This window comes from Lepidochelys kempii, chromosome 4 (assembly GCF_965140265.1).
Source record: "Lepidochelys kempii isolate rLepKem1 chromosome 4, rLepKem1.hap2, whole genome shotgun sequence".
In the NCBI taxonomy this organism is placed as follows: domain Eukaryota; kingdom Metazoa; phylum Chordata; order Testudines; family Cheloniidae; genus Lepidochelys; species Lepidochelys kempii.
Window position 1 is genome coordinate 87,662,996 of NC_133259.1, and position 23,336 is coordinate 87,686,331.

A 23,336-nucleotide genomic window follows, 5' to 3' on the forward strand; every position below is an offset into this window, starting at 1 on the left:
TTCCAATACTAATGTATACAACAATAAAAAAGAAACATACGTCACTCAATTAGAGCTTCCTGTAACAAGTACCACAGCTCTTCCCACAAAGGAGAATTCTGGGTCATAAAAATGCATTAATTAGGATAGCAATATACCAAGCAATATACCAAGAGGACCATGCCTAGAACTGTCAAGAAAATAATATCCCTGTTGCCAGAATATTTTTGAACAAACTGGACCTAGGAGGATGCCACCATTATGAATAAATAACCTATTGCATTTCTCAATACGTTGCATGGATGGTGCATGTTGGGGTACCCTGAGACCTTTCCACTCAGCTTATCCAGAATGCCTCATCCAGTTCTGGGAGAACAGTTCATCTAGTTCTCTGGGATCCGAAACATTCAGTGTGACTCCAACTCACCGGGTTACTTTATCAGGCATGTAACAGCTCTTTGCCCACATTGGCCGGGGCCAGATGCAGGGGTTTTAGGTACTAGGTAATACCACAATTCCAAATCATATTAACATACCGCTAAGGATTTCCCTATAACCCCCGTGAATTTCCCCATCACCCTCCTCCCCCTTCCCCCTGTTAGCAGTGTTTTCAGTTGAGTCAGATGGAAATTTGTATTGAAAATTGAAACATTAATACACACTTTAAAAGCATATACAGTATATGAGAAAATACTTGTACGTGAGAAAGCATGGGTTTGAAACGTATGAACAAAGACTGGCTTCCTCATACAGCTGTTATTTATGACAATGTCAGTGCATTTCTTTCAGCTATATTGGCCTACCTAATAATTTCAAATTATTTGTTTCAGAGTAGCAGCCGAGTTAGTCTGTATTCGCAAAAAGAAAAGGAGTACTAGTGGCATCTTAGAGACTAACCAATTTATTTGAGCATAAGCTTTCGTGAGCTACACCTCACTTCATCGGATGCATTATGCATTATGATTTGTAACCAAGGTCTGAATGAGCTCTTCCCTGACATCTAGAGATGAGCCAGGGGTGGGTGAAAAGGCTTCAGGACCAAACTGTATTTATATGAATTCACCTACTCTGCCTAGGTGTCCAGCAGACAGAGCTGCGCTGCCAAGTTATCAATTTTGTCTCGTGCTGGGTTACTAATCATGTTAGTATTAAATGTGGGGGGTCATGAAATGTTGTTATCCTTATTGTATGAGTAAAGGGCAGCAGAACTGTACTTAGCCTGCCTGTATGAGGTATCCCTCAGTGCTTAATTTGTGCCAGGGCTTGCCAGGGCTGAGCCCCAGCACCTCTAGGCTTGGCAGTTCATGGCCCTGGGACCTCTGGGCTTGCCACATCAGTTATGAAAGTAACACACTTGCTTGATCCCTGGCACCTCTTTAGTTAGAAATTAAGCACTGGTCACCTTCAGCTGAACTGCACTCGCTAAGCAGGAGGTTTGGATGCCATATCCTAGTGAAGAGAGAGAGGGTGGGTGACAAGTGTTTTGCTTGGTGGTGTGGGCTCTGCCTAAGAGTCACAGGCACTATTTAACCTGCCCCTCTCTCCTGTTTAGAGATAGAGCTGATTAGGCTCTATAGAGAGTCTTTTGGACAGTGTTTCTGTGGAAGAGACTGCCCAGCCTGCACTAGCAGCAAGGTTCCCCCACTGAGAGCTGAAATCACTGAGAGCTGGGTGTAAGTTCGAGAGACCGACTCGCAGAGGTCACAGTGGCAGATGGCAGAAGAAGCTGATGGTGCAAGGCCATTGGAGACAGAGTGGTGGAGTGAACAGTGGCACGATGAACAATAGCGGCCAGAGCATTTGTTTGTTGGACTATGTTTTAGTGACTTTGCTCCAGAATGCTAGATTTCTGACTGGGAAACATATAAATATACTTTTCCTAGTAGGCCAAGATTTTAAAAATGCATTATTTGCCAAGGTCATTACCTCACATCATCGCTATCTCGAGAGGTCATTATCTTGGGGAGTTTCTGTACTAAACTTTTTTATTATTATAATTAATTTTTGTGTAAAACCAGCCATATTGGGTCAGACCAATGGTCAATCTACCCCAGCATCCTGTCTTCTGATAGTGGCCAATCCCAGGTGCTTCAGAGGGAATGAACAGAAGAGGGAATCATCGAGTGATCCATCCCCTTTCATCCACTTCCGGCTTTTGGCAAACAGAGGCTAGGGACACTCAGAACATGGTGTTGCATCCCTGCCTATCCTGGCTAATAGTCATTGATGGACCGAGCCTCCATGAACTTATCTAGTTCTTTTTTGAACCCTGTTATAATTCTGGCCTTCAGAACATCCCTGGAAAAAAGTTCCATAGGTGACCATGCATTGTGTGAAGAAGTACTTCCTTTTGTTTGTTTTAAACTTGCTGCCTATTAATTTCATTGGGTGACCCCTGGTTCTTGTGTTAAGTGAAGGGATAAATAACACTTCCTTATTAATTTTCTCCACACCAGTCAAGATTTTATAGGTCTCTATCATATCCCCTCTTAATCATCTCTTTTCCAAGCTGAAAAGTCCCAGTCTTTTTAATCTCTCCTCATAGGGAAGCTGTTCCATACCCCTAATCATTTTTGTTGCCCTTCTCTGTACCTTTTCCAATTCCAATATACCTTTTTGTCTATTCTTTACAGAATATAGTTAGCACATCTTTACTGCAAACCTACCATTGAGTCAACCAGGGGTAACCAGAACTGCATGCAGTATTCAAGATGTGAGCATACCATGGATTTATATAATAAAAGTGGAGGAGCTTGGTTTGCCAGACTAATCAGCCAAGCCAATACTGACAAGGCTGCAAACACCATGCCTCTGGACTGCATCGACATGCAGAAAGCCTTATAAACCAGTCATTGTCAAAGCCAAGTTTAGAATTAGGCTATTAAGAATGTTGGAGAACAACTCCGTTTATGTGAATCAACATGGCTGTTGCATCATACTTTCTATTTAAGCAAGAGATAACACACACTACAAACTGGAGGCCAATGTTAACTGCATTGTCACTTGTTAATTCTGAAGTTGGAAACTGGTTCTGAAGAAGACTGGCACATGCTCACTATCTTTCTGCAAAAAACTCCGCTGACAGTCTAGAAGCATGCAGTGCAACAGTGAAAGTCTCAGCAGTTGAAATAACTCTCTCACCATATTCAAAAACTGTGCATACATGGCTGATGAATGCACCAATGCAAATACGCATCAAATATTAAGTCATTGCGTATGTTATCTTGATGTCTATGGTAGGCCAGTAGATGCATTCTAGCTGTTCAGGTTATAGAAGACATCAGCAGCATATGTGACATCTTAGAAGAGTTAAATGCTTGTAAACTGAACCCCAAAGAGATGGCTGCTTCTGCATTTGATGGAGCTACAAACTTCTCTGGAAGACATAGTGGAGTACAAGCTTTGCTCAGAGAAAAGTGTAACCCTGATCTCTCCTATACACATTGCAGAGGCCATCTACTCCAGCTAGCGCTAGTATGAGCTGCAGAATCTTCAAAAGACATTAAAAAGCCATAAATTTAATGGCTTTGTTATACTCTTTTTTTCAGCAAGAGTCAGAAGGACTGAATGTCTTGGAAACAAATAGAGGATACACTGGGACTGAAGTTCAAATTAGTCCAACCTGGGAAAACCCGCTGGCTTTCTCATGACTTTCCTTAGCTGTTGTCTTAAAATTACTGCAACCATTAATACTGGCTTTGGAAAGTATCTACCAAGATAGGACAGATCTAAGTAGTGAGGCTGGTGGACTACTTTTGTTACTAAGTTCAGAGAAGACTATCACCATTCTCTCTCTTGTAAGTCTACTGTTGAAACCACTTGGGTTTAAACAATACCATCCAGGCATCTGTCACGACAGTAGTAGATTTTTGTCCAGCAATAGAAGCTACCCTTGGATCAATCAGAGAGATATCCACTGAAAACGTACTGGAAGAAACAAAGACTTCAGTCCAGAAGTTGGCTAATGAAGGCACTTATATTGACTCCATAAGTGAAGAAGTGTTTGTTAAACCAGCTGAAAAAGTACACAGACTTGATTCTTACAAATCTACAATAGCAATTTCTGGATTCTACTCAACCTCTACGGAGCTTTTACAGATGCCTGTCTTACAAAACACCTACAGTTGAGTGGAGTGAGGCACTACCAGCAATGGGTCTGCTATGTGATCAGGACAGAATAGAGAATTTTGAATGCAGAATGGAATATCATACGACGAACAAATGAAGATTTAACTTCAACTTTTTCTTCTTTATCATCACTAGTGGTTCGACCCAATCTTTGTGCTATTTTTCCTGGGATGAAAGAAGTAGGAATTCATCTCTTGCTACTCCCAGTCACAACAGCTACAGTTGAGTGTTCTTTTTCCTCATTAAATAGAATTTTGTGTTCTTAAAGAAGTCGCCTTCTGCCATTTTTGTCAATTGAATTATTTAAGATGAAATTGAAAGGCCAGTACCTGGAAGAACAGTGCCAAGACTAATCAGAGTAGTCAACCAGAACAGAGGCATTTAGCATCATAACTTACAGTTAGTCATGTTTACTCTTGTAATTACATGGGTATTCAAAGGAATAATAGTCTAAAGCTCAGCATTGTGATTGGCTAAAAGATTCAATTTCTGATTATTTTCTTCTGCAGATATTGCAGTAGATAGAAAAGTGCCAAGATGGGCAGAGGTTGATGGATTTATTATTTATGGTAAGAAAAAGAAAAACACAGTTGCATCCACATACACAAATATGTTGACTCAATGGTGGGTTTGCAGTAAAGATGTGCTAACTATATTCTGTAAAGAATAGACAATTTCAGGAAATCAAAGGGACAGCTTCCTTCCTTAGATTATAACTGTATAGTATGGTATCCCCTGGCTAGGATGCCCCCAGTCCCGCCCCTCCCGCTCCCCTACAATAGCTAGATTGCACAAGGGAGATATGATTTCATGGTCCATGATGCATTTTTCATGGCCATGAATTCAGTAGGGCCCTAACTGTAAGGGAGGCTGCTAGTATAGCAATGCCTACATCCCTCTGTGGATCTGGGCTCTTGCCTTGTTATATGCCTGTAAAGTGCCATGTTAATAATAAATCAATCAATTATAATTACAATTATAATTAAATGTTTCCCCCCCAAAAGGAAAACATTATTGTACTTCTGTGGAAACTGGCTTAGCCAAACCCATGTAGGGATGTGGCAGTTCCGCAGCATTTGAAATCTTTACGTCAAGCCTGGATGGTTTTTCAAGACATCCTTTAGCTAAAACAGAAATTATGGCCTTAATGCAGAAATTACTGTGTCTTTGTTATGCAGGAGGTCAGACTAGAATCATAATAATCTCTTCTGGCCTTAAACCTATGAATCTATGAAACACTTTAAGAGTTATAACAGCAGCCCATTATAGTTTGAATATTGGCCACTTTAGGCCCCAATATCACAATGATATTACTAACACAGATCCTGGCCCCCCAGGTGGTACACCAGTGAAGTCAAAGGACTGTGCACAGGCACAAGAATCTGTCTATATAGATCAGTTTGCAGGGCTGGGGCTCAGACTAGCTTCACAGGAGCCATTCCAGCCTAAGGATATAATATGCATTTTATAAACTTCCAGGAAACTTAAAAGAAGAAGAAGAAGACATAAGTTTTAGTTTATAATCAAACAACTTCCTGGGAGTGGTACAGAGTTAAAAGCTAAGAAATGTAAAGTTAAAAACTTATATAACTAAGACATTTTGGTCCAGGTTCTCTGGTCTGCTAAATTCACTTTGCACTGCAAAAATTAATTTAAACTAGCTGGAGATTGCACCTAGAGAATTCTCCCTGTGGAGAGGCAATCTCTACCCACATAGAACTGGTGAAGGCAGCAAAGCCACCTCCTCCTAAACCAGCTGCCCCCCAGACCCTGGTGAAAGCAGAAGGACAGGCCAGGCTGGGGATGGGTAGGCATGCCTGTGGTGAAGGAGGGACACAGTGAAGCCAAACTGCACTATGCCTGCTTTGCCCACTGGTATAAGGTGATTTATGGAGCTTACACTGGCAGCAGAAGTTAGAATAGACTTTGCTGCTCCAGTTTTTGAAGGGCCAGAACAGCTGGGGATTAGGGAGAAGAAGCCAGTTCCCTGCAGCCACCACTGTCCACTCTGACCAGCACAGAGAGAACTGGTGCCTCTGTGTACTAAGTCATCTATATAGACATCTAAGAAACAAGGTACTCAGCCACAGAGAGAGAGTGTCTGGCTACAAGGTGGGCGGAGGGAGCCACACATTACTACCTGTTTGGAATAGAATGCCAGATGGATACAGGTAATTGTACCTTGTAGTGGATGTATAGCATGAATGGGCACAAATTCTGAGCAACTAGGTGATAGCTGTCACTGTGGCGTTTTAAGGTTAAAAGGATATTGTCACCTTGAAAGAGTCACCATTTTTGTCTGAAATGTTACCTACTATTGTCCCAACTAATGCCTATGGTTACTTGAACAGAAAGAGATGGGGGAAAGAGATATGTCTCCATTTTTCAGTTTGTTTACATTGTGCCAGTGTAACCCACAGGGGAGTGTTTGTTACAGATACCCTGCTGTGTTCGATCCACAGAGCATACAAGTCTGTTACAGCTATTCCTAGAGAAGGGTGCTTTTTTAGCTCAAGCTGTAGTAGCTCATGCTTTTAATTCTGGAGGTCCCTAGTTCAAACCCTGGTGGGTTGGCCAAGATGGCTGTCACAACCAGGATGAGGGTGGTCTGTCCTAGTAGCCAGAGAAGAAGTTGGGAGTCAGGTCGAGACAGGCACCTGAAGGTCAGAGTCCAAGATGGGCCAGAGGGCAGACTGAGGTTCAGGCATCAGTAGGCAGGCAGGGTCAGGTTACCAGGAGATCGGGGTCAGGCATCAGATTACAGACCGCAATCAAATAGCAAAGCTGAGGACAAACCAGAGTCTAGAATTTATCACAAGCAGGGTCTGGAGCAGAGGCTTATAGGCAGTCTGTGTTGATGCTCAGATAGCTCCCCTTCATGACTTCCTGGTTTAAATATTGGTATCAGCCAATCAGGGGCCTATGAGGGACTGCCACTCAGGTCCTGCTGGGTGATACTTCCTGCCGAGCCCAGCCTCACATGACCCTCCCATGAAAACTCAACCTAAGCTTCCTGTGGCAATGCAAAGGGGTCAGCGTCCCAGCACCTCCCAGGGTCCAGGCCTGTCAGTTCTAACAATGGCAGTGGGCACACCAGCATTGTGTGTATAAGTGTAACACTGACAGATCCCAGTAGTCAGCAGGATCGAACCTGGGACCTCTGGAACTTAGTGCATGAGCGTTTACTGCATGAGCTAAAAGTCACATGGCTCTTAACTAAGGGATAGAGCAGATTTATTGATCTCTCTCTAAATTGTCTTAGTGCCACTAGATGGGACAGAGCACCACACCCAGGAGGTGTGTGGGTTACATAGGCAGTGTCAGAAAGGGCCTCGTTCTACAAGAACTACATGGGAGATAACTCCCTCCTGAGTAGTTGTACACACAGAAGTTACTTTAATCACGTGTGTTAGTAGGACCGGACCCTCAGAGCTTCTCTATACACAAGAGTTGTACTGCTTTAACCACAGCTATACCAATACAACTCCAATAGTGTGGACAGTTATATTGGTATAAAGATGCTTTATACCAGTATAGCTATTCCCACAGGGAAGGGGAATAGCTTTACCAAAATAAGGCACCTTTATGCCAATATAACTGCATTCACACTAGGCGTTGTACTGGTGTAACCATTTCAATAGAAATTCACCATAACTGAAATAGTGAGATTGGTACAAAACCAGTGTGTACACCAGGCCGTAGTCAGTTCTTTTGTTAGTGTGGGGCTTCAACAGTTGTAGCGGAGAGGAAATCATTTTTTTTAAATAGGAAAAGTGGATTATAAAATCACAAAAGATGGCAGAAGGACTCAGGACAACCACCTTTTTCAGATGCCTAGATTTCAAGGTGACTGTGTCCCTTTAAAAAATGCCATCACCAAGAAGGCAGAATATGCCAGTATCTTGACCGAGTTGCCTCAAGTGTCCTTGTCCAGAGGATGGATAATGTAATGGAGTAAATTGCTGCTGAGATTTTTCTTCATCTTCAACAGTTCTTTCACTTAATAAATTAATCTAGAAGACAGAATCCTATTTAAAGCAAAGCATTTCCCTAATATGAAGCCCCACTCTCCTGCCTGCTACATTACAGCAATAGAGACCTAAGCACTCTTACCTTATGGAAATAATCCCTCTGTGCTCTTGGCCTGCTCTAGGGTCAGGCCCCAGTATTGCCTGCTAACTGCTGGGAAATGATCTTGTGAATCAAGAGAGTGGAACTAGAAGTGCTGCTGATTTATAGCTTCAGTCAACACCACATGGTGGCAAAAATGCAATACTGCAGCTTCCCGCTGACAAATCAGAAACCATCTACAACTATTAGCTTGTTAGTTTTGCTTCTTTATTTTTTTATCTATTCTTTCTTCTCATCTTGTAGAAGCTGATTTCACAGAATTTTAAAACAATATGCACTATATTTATATCAAACAAAATCCTCACCTGTCCCTCGCCTTCCTACGCACACTAAAGACTCTTCGACTCACAATTCCAATACTACATTTGAGACCATGAATCTGCACAGAGATCCATCAGCACAGAACCTTATGCCTGCACACAGTCCTATGGAAGCTAATGGCATTGACTGAGATCTAAAATTAACTCAGGCCTGGTCTACATCTAAAAATTAGATCGACCTAGCTAAGTGAAAAATTGTGTACTCTGTGCAATGTAGTTAGATTGACCTAATGCCCACTGTAGATGCAACTAGATTGACAGATGAATTCTTCCATTGATTTAGCTATCATCTCTTGGAGAAATGGATTAACTCCACCAATGGGAAAAAAAAAACCCTTCTGTTGATGTAATAAGCTTCTATACTATGGTGCTACAGTTGCACAGCTGCAGCACCATAGTGGGGCCACTGTAGAGTAGACATCTCCTGTGTCTTGAGCTGAAGGATCTGCCTACTCTGGAGATAATTAGTTCAACTTTTGTACCAGTTCAATCCCAATCTCTTCTACTTATATACTGGGGTGGATTTTTTTAACAATGGTGTCCCCATACACTGAATGACACTATCAAACTCATTTCAGGTAGGACCTGAAAAGGATGGTCCCATTTGGTGAAAAGTCAATGCTTTATCCACTAACCCACACCCCAATTTTACTGTGTTTGCAGAAACAGAGGAAAAGAACATTAGCCCCAGTCTTGCAACTAACTCAATAAAGGCACCAGGATACATTCATGTAGCGCTCATTACAGAACTGGGACCAGCATTTATACTGTAGCATCTCTCTGTCTTCATTTGATCTCAAGTTGTGCAGCAAATGTCATCACGCTGCAAGTAATTAAATTTCCCGATTGTCCCTTCCATGGAAGTGCTCTCTTCTCTTACTTTAAAAAAAAAACAGATGTACATCTTCATATTTGTCTCATTGCATGAAACTCTCTATGACAAAATGGAGGTCCAGATGCTTGTAACATGAATCCCAACAGGAAGCAAGTAATATCATTGTGAAAGTTCACACACCCAGAGGAGCCAAAAATGTGATTAGGAACAACAAAGTAGCAGATGGCTTCAAGTTGTTAACCAAGAACTGTTTTGGGTTTGGGTTTTTTTTCGATTTCTGATATTTTCAGGTTTGATTATAGCTAGTTTTTAAGAGTCCATTTTTTAATCACTGATTAATAAAATCATTCCTTGATTTAGATAGATAATGAGCTCTTTCTGAAGACTTGAACTCCCAGGGATGAACTGTCAACAAACTGGGGAGAGCCACAAAGTTCCCCAGACCCTTTCACGAAAAATTCAAAAATGGTCAGTTTTCTAAAATAAAAATGTTTTAAAATATTTGCTTCAGTGTTAACCTAAAGCCATAAACGGTTTGTACTGTAGTGTGCTTTTTTCATGCGGGTTCAGAACTTCAAAATAACAGATGGATGAAGTATGCATACAGATATCAAAGCAAGGAATAACATAGGACAGTTACATGGCACATGCTATGCAATTTTGGGACCACATCCTCAGCTGGCATATTGGTTCATTAGAATCAGAGAAAAGAGTACTATTTACAGCAGCACTAGTGCCACTCTCTACAGCAACTAGATATTTCTCAGCAATTTCCATCTCTATTGAGAAATAATAGAGACAGAAATACATACTGTAAGTATCAATATTTAACGTCAAAAGGCTAGGGATTATAGAACAGTCTGGTTATAAGATATAAATGGATGTTCAGAACAGTCAGAGTTCTCCCAAATTCATTGCCATTTTATCTAGATTTAGTTCTCGTATTACTAAACATCCAAATATCCTTGGCTTTGGTTCAGATTCTTCTTGAGACTTCCGAGACTATAGAGAAATCACCAGTTTAATTGGAACGAAAGTGGACAAAGTAACTTTGTGTCTGATCCTGATTCCATTGGCCTCAATGGCAAAACTCCCACTGAGTTCAACAGAAGCAGGATCAAGACTTGTGCTCTGTTACTGGTATATTGAGAGGAACAAGAATTATTTGCTTTCCAGCAAAATTTGCATTCATCAGGCAGTGAAATGTGACAGTGTTGTGGACACTCACTAACTAGGGCAACTTCATCTCAGGAGAGTACAAAAGATCACCCATTCTTTCCTTTTTGTGATACTCCTTTTTATACTCACATAACGCGGTGGATTATCTGCAGATATTCAATTCAGCCAACTACAGGTCTTCCTAGTTGACAAGCATAAAAATAATCTGGAGATTTATTCTGCTGTGGCAGCATACAAGTAACTCCCATTAAATTAAACAGGAAAAAGTGGTTTGACTTGAATAGGAGTTACATATTCCCTGCAGGGAAAGAATCAGGATCCCAGAGTTGAGTAACTCTGAAATTAATTAATTACCTTTAACTCACCTAACAGGTCACATCATCTCCCTGATTCAGATTTAGGATGTTTTGACTACATATGCAGTAGCCTAAAGTAGCTCTATATCTTTCTAGTTAATTTAGTCCTAAAATCCTAAGCAGCCAGTCTACTATTTGATGTGTATTGTTATAAAATGTTTTAAAGTCCTATAATTATTTCCTGCCTAATTCCAGAAAATATCACTCACATTTAAATTATTTTACATTGTCTTCAGTCTTAAGGTTTGTTGTCATCACACAACAAAGATCCCATTAATCAGAAAGACAAGGAGTCCAGACTGAGATCCGGATCCTGCCAACATTCATCAGTGTGTTTGTAAGCAATTTTATTCATGTAGCAAAATGGAACTAAAATTACTGACCTGGTTAAGTATTGGAAAGATCAGACCCTGAGCCAGCAAGTGGGCAAACTGCAACATGATAAATGAACAAGACAAAGACAATCATCATATGAGTTGGAACAGCACCAGATGGCAGCACTTACACAGAAATAAAAGAAGCAGGCAGAAAAGTTAGAATGACATTTATTTCTATTTGGTGAATAAAAGAATTTTCATAATTAAAACATACTAGTAATGATTATACATACTGCTTCTGAGGATATCCTTTTTCTGTATAACTACAGATGTCACTGTATAATTGGCATAAGTGCTTAATTTGATTTTAAACTTTGTTTATTCATTTCTTTCCCATCTAAGTAGGCTAAACTTAAAATGCATCATCTTGGGAACAAATTGTAAATGGTAATGCCTTTTGTACCACTTGCAACTTCACTTTTTCAAAATATGAGACAACATTTTCTGAGCAAACTACATAGTCCCATGATTATTTACACATTTGCCTTGTGAATTAGCAGCATGTTTTCTATTTATTCTACCCAGGAAATTCACAAGCCAAGGTGATACAGTTAGATTTTCTCAGAGGTCATGCTGCAAGGAAGTTTTAAAGGTCAAAGGGCAAAGATTGAAAATAGGATTATAGAATTTTGGGCTTTGTGGAAAACTATTTCTTTATCCTAGAATACCACAGAAATATGTAAAGTATGGATCTGATGGAATTTTTAAAAATTATTTCAGGTACCTGTTGACATACACTGTCCATGGGAAAGGAAGAGTATATCTGTCTTAAATATATTTATCAGGATTTACAGCATTCGTAAATGATATTATCCTTAAAAAGACAGCAAATTTTAGGTTTTAAAAGGGGTTTATCGTTTGAGTGTGAGAACCAGAAAATGAAACCGACTATAGGCAACAGTGAAGATGGCTAATGATTTTCATTGTCCAAGTTCTGAAAAATCCAAATAAATAAATAGATAAGAGGTTTTTTATTGCACTTTTAATCTAACATGTTTCTGAAACACAGATAAGGAAATCTGTTTCTTTTAAATACTATAATCACTGGCAACTTAGGTCAGATTCAAACCAAGAGATAAAATCTCCTTTATCCCATTAGCACTCTCCAGACTCATCCAGGTCTTATTGCAGATCTTTGAACTGCTGTCTATAAGTCTTGTTTCCTTTGGAAGTGTTTATAATACAGGATTTTCAAATTTATAGCATATTTTATTCCCCCTAAGCACTAGCCTCAAATATTTGCATTTTAAATACATTTGTAGATACAATTTATGCATGACCAGAAGCTTCAGTCACAATTAGCACACCTGTTGGCAATCTCAGCAAGGCCCAAGGACTGACTGAGTATGGAAACTGAATTAGTGTCTTGTCCCAAAATGTGATCTCTCCACATTGAGACATAGGTATGGCAGTCTGAGAGAGCTTGTATTTCCATTGGTTTCAGAGTAGCAGCCGTGTTAGTCTGTATTCGCAAAAAGAAAAGGAGTACTTGTGGCACCTTAGAGACTAACCAATTTATTTGAGCATAAGCTTTCGTGAGCTACAGCTCACCTCATTGGATGCATTCAGTGGAAAATACAGTGGGGAGATTTATATACATAGAGAACATGAAACAATGGGTGTTACCATACACACTGTAACCATAAAGAAAAGGAGTACTTGTGGCACCTTAGAGACTAACAAATTTATTTGAGCATAAGCTTTCGTGAGCTACAGCTCACTTCATCGGATACAGAGTGATCACTTAAGGTGAGCTATTACCAGCAGGAGAGCGGGGGGAGGGGGGATAACCTTTTGTAGTGATAATCAAGGTGGGCCATTTCCAGCAGTTGACAAGAACGTCTGAGGAACAGTGGAATTTGTAAGTCTCTAAGGTGCCACAAGTACTCCTTTTCTTTCTGGTTACAGTGTGTATGGTAACACCCATTGTCTCATGTTCTCTGTGTATATAAATCTCCCCACTGTATTTTCCACCGAATGCATCCGATGAAGTGAGCTGTAACTCACGAAAGCTTGTATTTCCATTGTTAGTATATTGCCTGTATTGTGACTAGCAGATCTCAGTCTTCAGGGGTGCCCTTTTTTACAAGCACTAAATTAAAACATTTTTTAAACTTACACTTACAGCAAGAGCAACTCTCCAAATATTTTGGGAAATCCAGTGCAAAGGATTAGCATATGTCTGTTTACTGCAAACTTCAGTATGTTTGTGAATACCATTTGATTGTAAGCTGTAGTACTGTATACCCTTCCTTTTTGCACACTAGCCTCCATTTTGGGCTGGGACACCAAGGTGTTGTTAGAAGAGATCCTGACAACTAGCAGAGAGGCTAACAATGGGAAAGCCAAAGTGTCTTCAGTGTTGGTCTTCCAGCTGCTGCCTGATCCAGATACTATTCAAGATCAGTCCTTGGTCTCCTGGACAGGGATTAAATGAAAAATTAGCCACTTCAGTCAAATGAAAAGTCAGCCACTGGGAAATGGTCAGTTCCTCTAGACAATTATTATCCTTATCCTCTTTCCTTACGGAAACATATCTGGCTGTGACAGGGTGTACTACTCATCTGGGTCCCATGAGGGCCCTAAGCATTTGGGCCTTGGATCCACCTGGGCATGTCCAGTTCAACCCTCCATTTCCCTAATGGTTCTGCAGGAGTGTAGCAGCAGAGAGGGAAGGGTTCTCCTGGGGTCTGGCTTCTGACTGCACAATCAATTAATTAGATGTTGGATAAGTGATGTAGCCACTCTCATAGCAGGAGCATTCAAAGACATCACGCGCATCCATCCACCATCAAGACGATAAAGAGGGCAAATAACCAGATGGCATGCTGTTTGTTCTTGCACACCACAAGGGCAAGATGGGGAGCTCAAGAAGCCCCAAGGCTAAAGATGTAAGTGAGACCTCCCATGGCCACAACCTACCCTGTTGAATGAAGAAGGATCTGTTGGTTGTACTGAGGGGCATGCAAGGCCTGATCTGGAAAGGCTAAGGGATGCAGATCTGAGTTGTCTATCGGCCAAGAAATGTGCCATCAAACCAATATGTAGTCCTGCACCACCTGTTGCTGCTGTTCCTCAGAAAGATTGTGTCTGATGTACTGTCTGAGAGGCTCAACTATTTCAGATAAAGGGCATCTTAACTGTAGCCAGCACTTTTTATGTGGTTTTGAGATGAAATTCTGAAGTAACCTGTCTTGATAGCTGGCTGCATGCAGTACTATGTCCAGAGCCCTGCCCTTGTGCCTAACTGCCAAAGGAGCAACGACAGCCAGGACCAGAAGATTGGAGACTGGAGTTGTCCAGATCACACCGGTGATAAAGCAATGGGCAGAGCTGATCGTTGAATCCAACTTCCTACAGTGACTGGAACCCCATTCTGCTAAACTGTATTCAGCAGACACAATAATTAGGGTGCTGATACTTGTCCATAGGGTTGAAACACTAGCACTCCATGAGTTGCCAGTAAAACTGCAGAGGAGAGAGACTCTCTACCAAATTTTAGAATGTCTTCTTGGTGTGCTGTTGAAAGAACAGAGCAGTCAAGCTTTATCCCCAGATAAGTAAGGTACGGTTCAGAAATTATTGTCTGATTGTTCAAAAAGTCTGGCAGCTGTTGATGAGCTAACCTGTTGGCAAGATGGAAACAAAGATGACACTGTCTTAGGTACATTTAGTTTAAATTGCCGCTTCAAAAAGTACTTAGCCAAGGTGTCAAGATCAGATGACAGGCAGGACTCTGGCTCTTCAAAGCTCCTTCTGGCTATTGCCAGGAAGATGTCATCAAGGTCCACAAATTTACTTGCCGAGGTGGATGGCAGGCCAGCTATATATGTATTAAAGAGCATCAGAGCAAGTACAGATCCCTGGGGAAGTCCACTGTTCATATGACATGGGTGACTGGAACCATCTTCACATCTGATGATCACTGTTCTGTTAGAAATCATCTGCCTAATAAACTCTAAATTTCTTGCCTGGAATCATGGAGTATAATTTTAGGACTAGTCCACAGTGCCAAACAGTGTTGTATGCTGACAGAAGGTCAACAAAAACAGTGGCAACCTTCTCTCCTGTCTCAAAGGCATCCTCAATAAAAGAAGTCAGTCTAATCACTTGATCCTCAGCACTACAACCTGGTCAGAACCTGCTTGGCAATGAGGAAACTGTGGCTCAATTAAAGGCAATCATCATTTAAGTACCAACCTCTCCAGCAGCTTAAAAGGGACGCTGATCAAAGCCATGGGTGATAGTTCTTTGGGCCATCCACCTTCCTTCTGGACTTACAAAATGCCACTACACAGCATTCCGAACAAGTATTATAGAGTCTTGGCAGACAGTCACAACAGGATGAACTCATGTGATGCAGGAACTCCCCATGGACGTTGTCAAGGCCAGGAGTCTTGTATTATTTTAACAAAGAAATCACTGATTCTAGTTCCTCCCAAGTGAGATTCTGTGACCTGCATTTGTGCAGGAGGTCAGACTAGATGATCATAATGGTCCCTTCTGACCCTAATTTCTATGAATCTATGCATGGCTGGGATAAGCTAGAGTTGGCTGAGGGTGCTGACTGAATCTTTCTCAGAGTAGACAATACTCTCCAATTATGATCTCTGTTTGGGATTATGCGTTGGCTGTTTGATTACAAGATGAGCTGCTGCAGCATTTGCTGAGACATGTGTAGAGCATTTAGGGGTTGACATGTACCTATTGTACACAGTAGGCTGCATGGCTGCTACTAGCAAGTCAGGCTGTCTGGATTGGCTCACAACTGTGAATGCCTACCTCAGGGCAGACTGTCTGAAAACAAGGGCAGATACCCCAAACTGATGGGCTGTTCTATAATTAGATTTCATGAAGCCAGTAACAAACTCCTGGAGCCCTATACCAATTTTACAATAGAGTCACAGACAGTCCCCTTAGCCTCTCCAGTCTATACTGACATGCAGAAAAATTGGACTTTGTGATAAAAGATTATTAAAACAAAAAATCACACCACATCAGGTTTCTCCCAGTCTCAAGAGGCCGATCACTTACCCCAGATCAACTGATACTCCGGATCTTACACCAAAGAATGAGAGCAGCCAATCCTATAGTAAACTAACTATAGGTTTACTAGCTAGGAAAAAACAATGAGAGTTATTGACAGGTTAAAGCAGGTAAAATATAATAACAAGTGAGTCAGAGTTTGTAATTCCAAATGTAATGATATAACAAACTGCCAGTTTCCCAAAAGTCTACCCAGATCTCCATCTTCTCGGAGGATCTCCATTTTCTCATTCAGTTATTCTTCCCTGTCAGAATCCGAACAATCCAGAGATGATGGATTCTTCTTGAATCCATATTTATAGCTTTTCCACGCAGAAAGTAAACTGTTAGTGTCTTTACCCATATAATGACAGGTTTCAGAGTAGCAGCCATGTTAGTCTGTATTTGCAAAAAGAAAAGGAGTACTTGTGGCACCTTAGAGACTAACAAATTTATTTGAGCATAAGCTTTCGTGAGCTACAGCTCACTTCATCGGATGCATTCAGTGGAAAATACAGTGGGGAGATTTATATACACAGAGAACATGAAACGATGGGTGTGATCATACACACTGTAAGGAGAGTGATCACTTAAGATTAGCTAATACCAGCAGGAGAGCAGGGGTTGGGGAGGAAGAAAACCTTTTGTAGAGATAATCAAGGTGGGCCATTTCCAGCAGTTGACAAGAACATCTGAGGAACAGTGGTGGTGGGGGGGAAATAAATATGGGGAAATAGTTTTACTTTGTGTAATGACCCATCCACTCCCAGTCTCTATTCAAGCCTAAGTTAATTGTATCCAGTTTGCAAATTAATTCCAATTCAGCAGTCTCTCATTGGAGTCTGTTTTTGAAGTCTTTTTGTTGTAATATTGTGACTTGTAGGTCTGTAATCGAGTGACCAGAGAGATTGAAGTGTTCTCCGACTGGTTTATGAATGTTATAATTCTCGACATTTGATTTGTGTCCATTTATTCTTTTACGTAGAGACTGTCCAGTTTGACCAAAGTACATGGCAAAGGGGCATTGCTGGCACATGACAGCATATATCACATTGGTAGATGCACAGGTGAACAAGCCTCTGATAGTGTGGCTGCTGTGATTAGGCCCTATGATGGTGTCCCTTGAATAGATATGTGGATACAGTTGGCAACGGGCTTTGTTGCAAGGATAGGTTCCTGGGTTAGTGGTTCTGTTGTGTGGTGTGTGGTTGCTGGTGAGTATTTGCTTCAGATTGGGGGGCTGTCTGTAAGCAAGGACTGGCCTGTCTCCCAAGATCTGTGAGAGTGATGGCTCATCCTTCAGGATAGGTTGTAGATCCTTGATGATGCGTTGGAGGGGTTTTAGTTGGGGGCTGAAGTTGATGGCTAGCGGCGTTCTGTTATTTTCTTTGTTGGGCCTGTCCTGTAGTAGGTGACTTCTGGGTACTCTTCTGGCTCTGTCAATCTGTTTCTTCACTTCAGCAGATGGGTATTGTAGTTCTAAGTACGCTTAATAGAGATCTTGTAGGTGTTTGTCTCTGTCTGAGGGGTTGGAGCAAATGCGGTTATATTGTACAGCTTGGCTGTAGACAATGGATCGTATGGTGTGATCTGGGTGAAAGCTGGAGGCACGTAGGTAGGAATAGCGGTCAGTAGGTTTCCGGTATAGGGTGGTGTTTATGTGACCATCACTTATTAGCACCATAGTGTCCAGGAAGTGGATCTCGTGTGTGGACTAGTCCAGGCTGAGGTTGATGGAGGGATGGAAATTGTTGAAATCATAGTGGAATTCCTCAAGGGCTTCTTTTCCATGGGTCCAGATGATTGACAGAGCCAGAAGAGTACCCAGAAGTCACCTACTACAGGACAGGCCCAACAAAGAAAATAACAGAACGCCACTAGCCATCACCTTCAGCCCCCAACTAAAACCCCTCCAACGCATCATCAAGGATCTACAACCTATCCTGAAGGATGAGCCATCACTCTCACAGATCTTGGGAGACAGGCCAGTCCTTGCTTACAGACAGCCCCCCAACCTGAAGAAAATACTCACCAGCAACCACATACCACACAACAGAATCACTAACCCAGGAACCTATCCTTGCAACAAAGCCCGTTGCCAACTGTGTCCACATATCTATTCAGGGGACACCATCATAGGGCCTAATCACAGCAGCCACGCTATCAGAGGCTCGTTCACCTTCACATCTACCAATGTGATATATGCTATCATGTGCCAGCAATGCCCCTTTGCCATGTACATTGGTCAAACTGGACAGTCACTACGTAAAAGAATAAATGGACACAAATCAGATGTCAAGAATTATAATGTTCATAAACCAGTCGGAGAACACTTCAATCTCTCTGATCACTTGATTACAGACCTAAAAGTCGCAATATTACAACAAAAAGACTTCAAAAACAGACTCCGATGAGAGATTGCTGAATTGGAATTAATTTGCAAACTGGATACAATTAACTTAGGCTTGAATAGAGACTGGGAGTGGATGGGTCATTACACAAAGTAAAACTATTTCCCCATGTTTATTTCACACACCCACCCCCCCCCCCCCCCGTTCCTCAGATGTTCTTGTCAACTGCTGGAAATGGCCCACCTTGATTATCTCTACAAAAGGTTTTCTTCTCCCCCTCCCCCCACTCTCCTGCTGGTATTAGCTCATCTTAAGTGATCACTCTCCTTACAGTGTGTATTATAACACCCATTTTTTCATGTTCCCTGTGTATATAAATCTCCCCACTGTATCTTCCACTGAATGCATCCGATGAAGTGAGCTGTAGCTCACGAAAGCTTATGCTCAAATAAATTTGTTAGTCTCTAAGCCCTGGTCTACACTAGGATGTTAGGTCGAATTTAGCAGCATTAAATCGATGTAAACCTGCACCCGTCCACACAATGAAGCCCTTTATTTCGACTTAAAGGGCTCTTAAAATCGATTTCCTTACTCCACCCCTGACAAGTGGATTAGCGCTTAAATCGACGTTGCTGGCTCGAATTTGGGGTACTGTGGACACAATTCGATGGTATTGGCCTCCGGGAGCTATCCCAGAGTGCTCCATTATGACCGCTCTGGACAGCACTCTCAACTCAGATGCACTGGCCAGGTAGACAGGAAAAGAACCGCGAACTTTTGAATCTCATTTCCTGTTTGGCCAGCGTGGCAAGCTGCAGGTGACCATGCAGAGCTCATCAGCACAGGTGACCATGATGGAGTCCCAGAATCGCAAAAGATCTCCAGCATGGACCAAACGGGAGCTATGGGATCTGATCGCTGTTTGGGGAGAGGAATCCGTGCTATCAGAACTCCGTTCCAGTTTTCAAAATGCCAAAACCTTTGTGAAAATCTCCCAGGGCATGAAGGACAGAGGCCATAACAGGGACCCGAAGCAGTGCCGCGTGAAACTGAAGGAGCTGAGGCAAGCCTACCAGAAAACCAGAGAGGTGAACAGCCGCTCTGGGTCAGAGCCCCAAACATGCCGCTTCTATGATGAGCTGCATGCCATTTTAGGGGGTTCAGCCACCACGACCCCAGCCGTGTTGTTTGACTCCTTCAATGGAGATGGAGGCAATACGGAAGCAGGTTTTGGGGACGAAGAAGATGATGAGGAGGAGGAGGTTGTAGATAGCTCACAGCAAGCAAGCGGAGAAACCGGTTTTCCTGACAGCCAGGAACTGTTTCTCACCCTAGACCTGGAGCCAGTACCCCCTGAACCCACCCAAGGCTGCCTCCTGGACCCAGCAGGCGGAGAAGGGACCTCTGGTGAGTGTACTTTTTAAAATACTATACATGGTTTAAAAGCAAGCATGTGAAAGGATTACTTTGCCCTGGCATTTGCGGTTCTCCTAGATGTACTCTGAAGCCTTTGCAAAAGGTTTCTGGGGAGGGCAGCCTTATTGCGTCCTTCATGGTAGGACACTTTACCACTCCAGGCCAGTAACACGTACTCGGGAATCATTGTAGAACAAAGCATTGCAGTGTATGTTTGCTGGCATTCAAACAACATCCGTTCTTTATCTCTCTGTGTTATCCTCAGGAGAGTGAGATATAATTCATGGTCACCTGGTTGAAATAGAGTGCTTTTCTTCAGGGGACACTCAGAGGAGCCCATTCCTGCTGGGCTGTTTGCCTGTGGCTAAACAGAAATGTTCCCCGCTGTTAGCCACAGGGAGGGGGGAAGGTTGAGGGGGTAGTCACGCGGTGGGAGGAGGCAAAATGCGACCTTGTAACGAAAGCACATGTGCTATGTATGTAATGTTAACAGCAAGGTTTACCCTGAAAGAGTGTAGCCACTGTTTTATAAAATGTGTCTTTTTAAATACCGCTGTCCCTTTTTTTTTCTCCACCAGCTGCATGTGTTTCAATGATCACAGGATCTTCTCCTTCCCAGAGGCTAGTGAAGCTTAGAAAGAAAAAAAAACGCACTCGCGATGAAATGTTCTCCGAGCTCATGCTGTCCTCCCACACTGACAGAGCACAGACGAATGCGTGGAGGCAAATAATGTCAGAGTGCAGAAAAGCACAAAATGACCGGGAGGAGAGGTGGCGGGCTGAAGAGAGTAAGTGGCGGGCTGAAGACAGGGCTGAAGCTCAAATGTGGCGGCAGCGTGATGAGAGGAGGCAGGATTCAATGCTGAGGCTGCTGCAGGACCAAACCAGTATGCTCCAGTGTATGGTTGAGCTGCAGCAAAGGCAGCTGGAGCACAGACTGCCACTGCTGCCCCTCTGTAACCAACCGCCCTCCTCCCCAAGTTCCATAGCCTCCACTCCCAGATGCCCAAGAACGCGGTGAGGGGGGCCTCCGGCCAACCAGCCACTCCACCACAAAGGATTGCCCCAAAAAAAGAAGGCTGTCATTCAATAAATTTTAAAGTTGTAAACTTTTAAAGTGCTGTGCTTAAAGTGCTGTGTGGCATTTTCCTTCCCTCCTCCACCACCCCTCCTGGGCTACCTTGGTAGTCATCCCCCTATTTGTGTGATGAATGAATAAAGAATGCATGAATGTGAAGCAACAATGACTTTATTGCCTCTGCAAGTGGTGATTGAAGGGAGGAGGGGCGGGTGGTTAGCTTACAGGGAAGTAGAGTGAACCAAGGGGCGGGGGGTTTCATCAAGGAGAAACAAACAGAACTTTCACACCGTAGCCTGGCCAGTCATGAAACTGGTTTTCAAAGCTTCTCTGATGTGTACCGCGCCCTCCTGTGCTCTTCTAACCGCCCTGGTGTCTGGCTGCGCGTAACCAGCAGCCAGGCGATTTGCCTCAACCTCCCACCCCGCCATAAACGTCTCTCCCTTACTCTCACAGATATTGTGGAGCACACAGCAAGCAGTAATAACAGTGGGAATATTGGTTTTGCTGAGGTCTAAGCGACTCAGTAAACTGCGCCAGCGCGCCTTTAAACGTCCAAATGCACATTCTACCACCATTCTGCACTTGCTCAGCCTGTAGTTGAACAGCTCCTGACTACTGTCCAGGCTGCCTGTGTACGGCTTCATGAGCCATGGCATTAAGGGGTAGGCTGGGTCCCCAAGGATACATACAGGCATTTCAACATCCCCAACAGTTATTTTCTGGTCTGGAAATAAAGTCCCTTCCTGCAGCTTTTGAAACAGACCAGAGTTCCTGAAGATGCGAGCATCATGCACCTTTCCCGGCCATCCCACGTTGATGTTGGTGAAACGTCCCTTGTGATCCACCAGAGCTTGCAGCACTATCGAAAAGTACCCCTTGTGGTTTATGTACTCGGCGGCTTGGTGCTCCGGTGCCAAGATAGGGATATGGGTTCCGTCTATAGCCCCACCACAGTTAGGGAATCCCATTGCAGCAAAGCCATCCACTATGACCTGCACATTTCCCAGGGTCACTACCCTTGATATCAGCAGATCTTTGATTGCGTGGGCTACTTGCATCACAGCAGCCCCCACAGTAGATTTGCCCACTCCAAATTGATTCCCAACTGACCGGTAGCTGTCTGGCATTGCAAGCTTCCACAGGGCTATCGCCACTCGCTTCTCAACTGTGAGGGCTGCTCTCATCTTGGTATTCATGCGCTTCAGGGCAGGGGAAAGCAAGTCACAAAGTTCCATGAAAGTGCCCTTACGCATGCGAAAGTTTCGCAGCCACTGGGAATCGTCCCAGACCTGCAACACTATGGGGTCCCTCCAGTCTGTGCTTGTTTCCCGAGCCCAGAATCGGCGTTCCACAGCATGAACCTGCCCCATTAGCACCATGATGCATGCATTGGCAGGGCCCATGCTTTCAGAGAAATCTGTGTCCATGTCCTGATCACTCACGTGACCGCGCTGACGTCGCCTCCTCGCCCGGTATCGCTTTGCCAGGTTCTGGTGCTGCATATACTGCTGGATAATGCGTGTGGTGTTTAATGTGCTCCTAATTGCCAAAGTGACCTGAGCGGCCTCCATGCTTGCCTTGGTATGGCGTCCGCACAGAAAAAAGGCGCGGAACGATTGTCTGCCGTTGCTCTGACGGAGGGAGGGGCGACTGACGACACGGCTTACAGGGTTGGCTTCAGGGAGCTAAAATCAACAAAGGGTGTGCCTGTACATCAAGGAGTATTTCAGGCAGGACTGCACGGAGGGTTCCAATAAGAAATGGTGCACCTAAGTTATCGTTCTTATTGGAACAAGGAGGTTAGCCTGGCCTCTGATTGATACATGGCTAGATTTACCTCGCTGCACCTTCTCTGTGAGTGACTGCAGTGTGATCTAGAGGAATGAGTCCCCTAGACAGGGGAGGAGGCAAATGAGTACAAAACAAATCTGGTCTATTTCTTGTTCTGACCCACTCCATCTATCTTTTACATCTTTGGCTGGCAGCAGACGGTGCAGAAGGACTGCATGCCATCCACATCTCATGGCTGCTCGGCAGAAGATGGTACAGTACGACTGCTAGCCATCTTCATCTCTTGCCTGCCTGGCAGAAGATGGTACAATACGACTGCTAGCAATCCTCATCTCTTGCCTGCCTGGCAGAAGATGGTACAGTACGA

General features: G+C 43.1%; 2 long non-coding RNA genes across 3 annotated transcripts in view; both read left to right on the forward strand.

Annotated features, from left to right (window-relative positions):
• LOC140910607 (uncharacterized) overlaps window positions 1-11,516 on the forward strand; it is a 65,351-nt gene extending 53,835 nt beyond the window's left edge. The window contains exons 2-3 of one of the 2 annotated variants that reach the window (XR_012158662.1): window positions 9,754-9,861; window positions 11,165-11,516. This is a non-coding gene — a long non-coding RNA (uncharacterized lncRNA). The remainder of the gene's footprint in view (window positions 1-9,753; window positions 9,862-11,164) is intronic. The other variant, XR_012158663.1, reaches the window with a different exon arrangement.
• LOC140910608 (uncharacterized) overlaps window positions 1-21,344 on the forward strand; it is a 102,738-nt gene extending 81,394 nt beyond the window's left edge. The window contains exon 2 of the long non-coding RNA XR_012158664.1: window positions 20,676-21,344. This is a non-coding gene — a long non-coding RNA (uncharacterized lncRNA). The remainder of the gene's footprint in view (window positions 1-20,675) is intronic.
• The last annotated feature ends 1,992 nt before the right edge of the window (window positions 21,345-23,336 follow it).